We start from the raw sequence: 9435 nt of genomic DNA on the forward strand, positions 1-9435 counted from the left end.
GCGTCCTTGCACTCTTTTAGCGTGCCTCCCCACCCACTCGTTTGTCTAAACATCCGCAAGCTCCACCCAACTAAGGTCAAGCGTGGGACTGAAAGACACTTGTAGCACTGTGGAGCCTCAACTCACTGATCTTTTCAGACAATTAAGAAAATTGGAAAAGCAAAATGACACTTGCTCTATTTTATCACACATTTGTTATTATTGATTGGTATCATTTTCCATTCGATTTTACAATTAGTATTCTCTATAATCAATTACTGATGGTATGTAATATGTAGTTGTAGAAAAATGTAGTAAAAATGTAGTTGAAATCATTTGAAACTACTTTATCAATCAACTTTTGGCAAAGTATAAGTCCCTCCAACTGTCAGGTCAAATCAAGTTTATTTATAGCGCATTTCATGACATGTGCTTTAAGAGTAAAAAAACATAAAAACATAAACATAAAACAAAAAAACATTAAAAAAACATGGTTTTATCTGACCTCAAAATTCTCAGCATTATCAACTCTGTTACTCCGCCCTCTTGGGTTTGCAATGAGTGTTACAACATATTGCAACACACACCTGTAGTTGCTTGTTAAGGGTAGACGTGGTCGGAGCGGTGTGAGGTAGTTGGAAATAGCACTCAGAAAAAGGATGAAATATGATGGGTGATTTATTTTCCCAAATAAGGCCCAATGGGCAAAAATAATAAAGAAATGTTTAACAAAAATACTTTTGATAAAGAAATTAAATAGACTTGGTAGTCAAAAACAATCCTTCAGAAAAGGCAATGAAATACAGTCAACTGTATAGACTACTTGTACTAGCCAATAGAATCGGGAGTATTCTCAAGACTTACGTCTCCACATCAAGAACTCTCCCGCTGTACTGAACGCACCAGTTTAAATAAGTTGGAACGCTCCCCTCAAATTGGTCCAAACCAATACACTAAAGCGCAGCAGGGGTGTTTACAGGTAAATAATATAAATAAGCTTAAGACAGCACCAAACAACATTCTAAAGACCTAGAAAATAAACAAAATACATATACAATTAATCGCTGACGTTTTGCATAACAAAACAGTAGGTTACAGCTTAATTACTTCGTAATTATAATGTATTACACTTCCGGGTGTCCCAGGAAGTGGCAGAATATTTTTAAACAGACGAGACGCGGCATTCACTCCTTTACAAACAAACTGAAGACACGACAATGGACACGGGTAGGACAAACATGTAACGACTTGATAATGACATTCTATGTGTTAATGATTCTTTAAAGCTAAATAAACGGAACATTTATGACACGACGTGGTGTGATTATTTAACAGACGTAATGTGATTGAATGGTGAATGTTATAAACTGTCGGGAGTTGTGATGTTGGATGTAGCTTGGCGTACGCCTCGCCGTAGTGTTTGATAATTAGGCCTACATATAACACTACGGGAGAAACGGGGAAGGGTCTGATGAATGACATGTATGACTGATGATTGTAAACGGTACAAGGCTAAACGGGAAACATAGACACATTCAACAAACATATACATGCAACCCGACATAGACAACGAACATAATGAAGGCAGTACTATACTGCCGTGACGGTGGCTACTCGCCCCGTCACACACCCCCCTCCTTAAGAGGAAGCGTCCATGTCCATGTCATGGCGCGACAGAAAGTCTGCTATGACATTGTCTTTGCCAGCCCTGTACCTTACAGTGAACCTGTAAGGCTGCAAAGACAGATGCCAACGAGTAATCCTAGAATTGGAGTCCCGCATTCGATGGAGCCACTGCAAGGCTCTGTGATCCGTCTCCAGGATAAAGTCTTTACCTAAAAGGTAATATTTGAGCGTGTCAATAGCCCACTTGTTACCCAGGCACTCCTTCTCAATTGTAGAGTAGCGAGTCTCGCGGGGAAAGAGCTTACGACTCACATACTGTACTGGCCGCTTGTCCTCCCCCTCACCCTGCAACAACACCGCCCCCAAGCCAAAGCCTGAGGCGTCAGTTTGCACAGTAAAAGGCATGGAGAAGTCCGGGCTCTGCAGCACGGGGTCGTGACACATACTCTCCTTAAGGTCCTGGAAAGCACTCTCACACTCAGGAGACCAGACCACCTTGTTTGGACTGGTCTTGCGTGTGAGATCAGACAATGGAGCCGCACGGCTGGAAAAATCCGGTATAAACCGCCTATACCAGCCAATTAATCCAAGAAATGACCTCACCCCCTTCTTCGTCGCGGGCGGCTGGCAACTGCGGATAGCATCCACCTTGCCCACCTGAGGTTGAATTGTGCCACCACCCAGGACGTAACCCAGGTAGCACACCTCAGACTTTGCAAGCTGGCACTTGCCGGCATTCACCACCAGGCCTGCATTGCTGATGCGTTGAAAAACGTCCTTCAGATGTCGCAGGTGTTCTGACCACGTGGAGCTGTGGATGACCACATCATCAATATACGCAGCGGCGTAGTCCTCCGCACCCCTCAGGACCGCGTCCATGAGGCGTTGGAACGTTGCTGCTGCTCCATGAAGGCCAAACGGCATGACCCGGAACTGGAACAGACCTGATGGCGCTCTGAAGGCGGTCAGCTCCTGAGCCTGTGGGTCCAGCGGGACCTGCCAGTAGCCCTTGCAGAGGTCGAGCGTGCTCAGGAACTTTGCCTTCCCAAGGCGCTCCACCAACTCGTCCACCCGGGGCATTGGATAGGCGTCAAAAGCAGAAATGTTATTAAGCTTTGAAAAGTCAATACAAAAACGCAGTCCCCCATCCTTTTTAGGGACAAGAACGACAGGACTGCACCACTCACTGTGTGACGGTTCAATGACTCCCATCTCCAGCATGGCCTGCACCTCCAATTTCAGCGCGGGGATCAGTCGCGCTGGAACCCTGGTGGTGGTCTGCCGGATGGGTCCTGGAGAAGTCAGCCGGATGTTGTGGGTGATGACTCCAGTCCGCCCTGGCTCGTTCCGGAACAGGCCTTTGGGGGTGATGCGTAGCAGGTCATCCTGCTGTTCAGATGACAGGTGGGTGATGGGGGGATAAGAAGACTCACCGCCCGCAGTTGGGAAATACTGCTCCACCGGCTCCTCCTCCTGTTCCACTGTCCTCGCCCACAGCTGATCTTGTATAGTCTCCGGACGACTTATCCACTCTTTCAGCAAGTTCACGTGAAAGACCTGCTTCGGACGGCGTCTGTCCGGCATGGCAATCTCGTAGGTGACCTCGCCGGCCTTGCGAAGCACCTCAAAGGGTCCTTGCCATTTTGCCAGAAGACTGCTCTCGGACGACGGCAACAACAGCAACACCCGCTGCCCAACAGTGAAAGCGCGGCTGCGTGCCGTCCGATCATACCACGTCTTTTGACGCGTCTGTGCCTGGGCCAGATGTTCACGGGCCATGGAGCTCATCTCCTCCAACTTTTCCCGCATCCGTAGGACATAGCTCGCGATGTTGGTGGGTTGAAGAGGAGCGTCCCCCTCCCAACTCTCACGGAGAATGTCCAATGGGCCTCTCACCTCCCGTCCATACAAAAGCTCGAAGGGAGAAAACCCGGTGGATGCCTGTGGGACTTCTCTGTAGGAGAAGAGTAGATAAGGGAGCCACTGGTCCCAGTTGGCTCCAGAGTCAGACACAAACTTTCTCAACATGGACTTTAAGGTCTGGTTAAATCTTTCAACCAGGCCGTCAGTCTGTGGGTGGTAGGGTGTTGTCTTAATGCCTCGGATTCCTAACAGGGAGTACACCTGCTTTAATGTCCTGCTGGTGAAGTTGGTGCCCTGATCAGTTAAAATCTCCTTAGGGATCCCCACCCGTGAAAAAAGCTGAATTAAACAGTTGGCCACTTGCCTAGCCTTAGTGTTTCTGAGGGGGAATGCCTCGGGGTAGCGTGTAGCATAGTCGCAGATGACAAGAATGTAACGGTGACCGGCACTGCTCCTTTCAAGGGGCCCCACTACATCCATGGCAATGCGACTAAATGGCACATCAATAATGGGGAGACTGATTAAGGGGGCTTTCTGACCTCTCCTAGAGCGAGCACACAGTTGGCACTCTGGACAAGACTTGCAAAACTGTGAGATGTCTTTGTGAAAGCCTGGCCAATAGAACCTATTCATGATTCTGTTCTCAGTCTTTTCCTGGCCTAGATGACCTGACCAAGGAACGCTGTGACCAAGCTCTAGCACTTTAGCTCTAAGAACCTCTGGTACTACCAACTGCTCTGCATTAGCGCTTACTCTATACAGCCTCCCATCTCTCTGCAGAAAGCACACGTCTCCCTCTGCCATGGCTTCCCTAGCCTCATCAGGTGTTTTGGCAGCAGCAAGACATGAGCTAAGTGTTGGGTCTTCTCGTTGCAACCTCCCAAATTCAGCCACTAGAACTTCAGCACCATCTAGTGGTGGGGTGGGAAAGCTTTCCTGCACAGCCGTACCTGCAACCTTAGCTCTGCGCTTCTCTGCCTTTGTCTTCTTAGTCTTAGCACCATGATATGGTAACTCAGACCAAGGCTCTTGTTCAATTTTCTTTGACTGGGCTCTAGTTGTGACACAGCCGGTCGCTGTGCTAATACTCCCCTGTAGCAACTCAGCAAGTACTGGCACGTCCTGGCCTAAAATGACTGGGTATGGGCATCTGTCTAACACCCCTACTGTCAATAAGTACTTCTGACCACTAATTTCAATGTTGACCCCTGCTGTTGGATGTTCTGACTCGTCACCATGGATGCATCGTACTCTTACTTTACCTAGAGGTTCAAACTCTTCTGGCTTCAAGCAAGACTTTAAAATGAAAGATTGGCTACTGCCTGAATCAACTAGTGCCTGCCAAGACTTTCCCTTCATCCTGACTGGGACAGTGACATCAGCTGACATCCTAGAGGGGACATACTTGATAGGGCCAGGGGAGTAACACAATCTAGCCTCAGTTACTTTCTTAAGCGGACATTCTGGTTTTATATGACCATGTTGACCACAGCCGTGACAGATAATTACCCTAGGTGTTGCAGCTGGAGTGTGCCTAACATCGGGGCTATTGGGGCTATTGGGGCTATTGGAGGCTTTAAACACCCGACCGCCACCCACAGACTTACCCATGGAAGAGGTCTTCTCCACTTCCCGCTGTGCCATCTGGTGGGGTCTTCTCCAAGTGTCCTGAACGCCCAGCTGGTAGCCTTTTCTGCTCTGCCTGGCGGTTACGAAGGTCTCCACCAGGTGTGCTGCCTCTACAGAAGTCTTCGGTGACCGTTCCCGGACCCAGATCTGTAGTTCAGGATTCAGCATGCCCAGAAACTGCTCCAGAATGATCTGTTCACATAGCTGGTCTTTGGTTACCATTGCAGGGTTCAGCCACTTTTCAAACAAGTCTTTGAGTCTGGCTTGCAACTCCTTCGCCGTCTCTCCCTCCAGGATAGCTTTGGAGCGGAAACGTTGGCGGTAAGTCTCCACATTGATCTCAAACTTGTCCAAAATGGCTTGTTTCACCAGTATATAGTCTCTGCAATCATCCACATTCATTGCAACATACGCCGCTCTGGCTTTTCCCTTCAACAGGGGCACAAGGTACACAGCCCACAAGTCAAGAGGCCACTGGCTGGCTGCTGCAAGTCTTTCAAAAGTCGTTAAATAATGCTCAATGTCCTCATCCTCCTCAAAGGGAGACATTTTCGGAGCTTTCCAGCCTTGCTGGATGTTGGAAGGCAACGTATTGCCCAAACCTGAAATGTTCACGGAGGAGTTTTGGATCCTGGGCCCCGGGTGTCGCCTTGCAGGTGCTTCGGGGGTGGGTATATTGAAGGTGGGCACATTGGGAAATCCACCATCCGATTCCCCTCTCACCAGGCTCTGAATCTGCTGGAACTGATGCTCCATCGATCTCCATCGCTGGTCCTGGCGATGAGCCTCAGCATCCGCCCGGTCATGTTGAGCCCGCTGCGCCTCCTGCATCAACGCCACAGCCCTCTCCAGTCGATCCATCCGGTCCTCAGGCATTGGGGTCAGTGACATGGCTGTCGGTGCTGACCTTGGTCTGGCCCCCAACTCTGCTCCTCGTCTAGGGGGCGCAGTGTCTCCCAAACGATGCTCCATAATAATCCACAAGGAAAAATGAGAAAAAAAAAAAAATCTGAGTGCCTCTCACTGCCACTGGTGTTCCCTTGTAAGCTGCCACCAAATGTTAAGGGTAGACGTGGTCGGAGCGGTGTGAGGTAGTTGGAAATAGCACTCAGAAAAAGGATGAAATATGATGGGTGATTTATTTTCCCAAATAAGGCCCAATGGGCAAAAATAATAAAGAAATGTTTAACAAAAATACTTTTGATAAAGAAATTAAATAGACTTGGTAGTCAAAAACAATCCTTCAGAAAAGGCAATGAAATACAGTCAACTGTATAGACTACTTGTACTAGCCAATAGAATCGGGAGTATTCTCAAGACTTACGTCTCCACATCAAGAACTCTCCCGCTGTACTGAACGCACCAGTTTAAATAAGTTGGAACGCTCCCCTCAAATTGGTCCAAACCAATACACTAAAGCGCAGCAGGGGTGTTTACAGGTAAATAATATAAATAAGCTTAAGACAGCACCAAACAACATTCTAAAGACCTAGAAAATAAACAAAATACATATACAATTAATCGCTGACGTTTTGCATAACAAAACAGTAGGTTACAGCTTAATTACTTCGTAATTATAATGTATTACACTTCCGGGTGTCCCAGGAAGTGGCAGAATATTTTTAAACAGACGAGACGCGGCATTCACTCCTTTACAAACAAACTGAAGACACGACAATGGACACGGGTAGGACAAACATGTAACGACTTGATAATGACATTCTATGTGTTAATGATTCTTTAAAGCTAAATAAACGGAACATTTATGACACGACGTGGTGTGATTATTTAACAGACGTAATGTGATTGAATGGTGAATGTTATAAACTGTCGGGAGTTGTGATGTTGGATGTAGCTTGGCGTACGCCTCGCCGTAGTGTTTGATAATTAGGCCTACATATAACACTACGGGAGAAACGGGGAAGGGTCTGATGAATGACATGTATGACTGATGATTGTAAACGGTACAAGGCTAAACGGGAAACATAGACACATTCAACAAACATATACATGCAACCCGACATAGACAACGAACATAATGAAGGCAGTACTATACTGCCGTGACGGTGGCTACTCGCCCCGTCACATTGCTATAGGATAGTCATATGACTCATATGACCACATATGGACACATGACTAAGCATTACTGAACCTCATCATCAGTCTTATGATAGTTCAGTCAAGTCAAATTTATATAGCACATTTTATACACAGAAGTCATAAACAAAAGCCAACCGGAGTAGCAAATAAAATCAAACAAGGGCAATAGTCATAGAATATTCTTTTTTTTTGTTTTTTTTTTAAAGTAAACAATATTCTCTTTTTTTTAAAGTAATAATTAAATGACTTAAAAAGTCAATTTCAGTTTAATTTCACTTATAGAGTGCCAAAATATTGCACATGTCTCATGGTGCTTTATAAAGTATTAAACAGACTATGAAAGAAATTAAGTCACACTGTCACAAGATCAACCTCAGCAACCCCTCTCATGCAATCATTGCTATTGGAGGTTTCTTATCAGGTCACGCCTGAGGAGAAAAAACAAATTCTGAAAAGAATACACATACACCTATATGTGGAACGCCACACCTTGATCGACTTCACCTTTCATACTTTGTCAATCGATGCACCTTTGTTCTGGGTCAAAACGATTAATAGCTCTTTTCCGGATCAGCAGACATTCATTAACTTAAAAAGATACCATGACTGACGCTCTACAGTTTTTGAACATAGCACAAATATGCAATCTGTTTCATCAGCTCAGAGTGGGAAATCCCCCTGCTTCCTGGCAGAGAAGTCCTATAGGGTGAATCTACAGAAGCCAAAATCTGTATATGACTAGAGGGTGCACATAGTACATCAATCAAAAAAAGGAATAGGAGAGAGAGAGTCAGTTTAGACTGTCATTCTGTTTTTATCATAATATTGTGTGGCTGCGTTCAAGACAACTTAAAGCTTAGAGATACACATACTTTAAAACATTTGTTTACAAGGAAGATGTGTTTGCTGTACTTCTGAAGAGATTTCGGTGTCAGTTTAAGTGTATTTTCACTGCTCGGTATGCCCCTTAGAAATCAGAAGTGAACAAAGGGTCCATGGATCAATTATCTTTCGATAATCGATATGGTGTCAGCCATGCTAGTCAGGATGTACTTTCCCTTACATAATGCACTCTTCAATTCAAACACACTCCTGCATATAATACACGATTGTTTGGCTTTATTTGTTGCTTTGGACATGCCACACATCCATATGAAATACACTACAGTTCCAAGAACACAGTTCTAACTACTAACTGGAGGGGCTACCTATGACAAAACACACATTAGTAGCCCAATTATCGCATGAACATGCGCATTTTAAAAAAAATCAGCACTGTCAATAAAACTTCTCATCTGTCCAGAAAACATTTGTTGCTTGACAGTAGTGCAGTCTTCTCATGCAATCTTAAAGGTACAGGAATTGCACAGGAAGTTGCGTTTGTTTATGTTAATGTTTATTTATATAGTGACATGCTGACTCCACTTGATCGTCAAGGTGGCTTCGGTCCCCCCAAAATAGGCCTAATGTCAACCCTGTAGTGCACTTGTATGGGCCGCTAGCGGCCGTGAAGAGATGATGAATGTGACAAAAAATGTATGCTTAAAATCGTGTAAAATCCCATGAAATCCCAGACTGTACCTTTAAGCAAATTGAAACAGAAGCTGAATTATTTTCACTGAGATTTAAAAAAAAAAAAAAAAAAAAAAAAAATGGTACTTCTACTGCCTTGGCTTGTACATCAGAGATGGTTCCACTTCCAGTACAAAGAAAAGACTCTGACCCCTATGTAGGAGCTCAAATAGCTCTATGAACTGCAGTCAGAGGAACTCTTTAATCTCCAGTTCCATGCTGTCCGAATGGATCGGATATGTTCGAAAAAGGTTTCAACAGAGCGAAAGGGCCTTTGGATGGGAGTATGCGAAGAGGCCTTGATTATAAGACCAAACCAGCAATAAATCCAGGAGGCCAGGTTGCTGTGGACTTGAATAAACATTAGTGGTACACTATGTGTCCATCAAGTATGCACCCTGACCTGAGCTACCTGTCCTGACCAGAACAGCACTGGCCTGCAGCATCTCCAAATCTGCCCCCTAACCTGGCAGAAACACCCAGAGCACAGCCACAGGACAGCACAGCCACATCAAAGATTCTATAGTTACTTTAGTTAGCTTTATCAACCGTCTCTGGCCACACGGTCAGACCCTGTTGCCCTGACGACCATGGCTCCTGTGGAACCCTCAATCAAGGGTCTGGGTCTGTACCTGTCTTCATGTCAACCACATGAAGTGTGTCGAC

The sequence above is a fragment of the Sardina pilchardus genome, chromosome 15, assembly GCF_963854185.1.
Source record: "Sardina pilchardus chromosome 15, fSarPil1.1, whole genome shotgun sequence".
NCBI lineage: Eukaryota > Metazoa > Chordata > Actinopteri > Clupeiformes > Clupeidae > Sardina > Sardina pilchardus.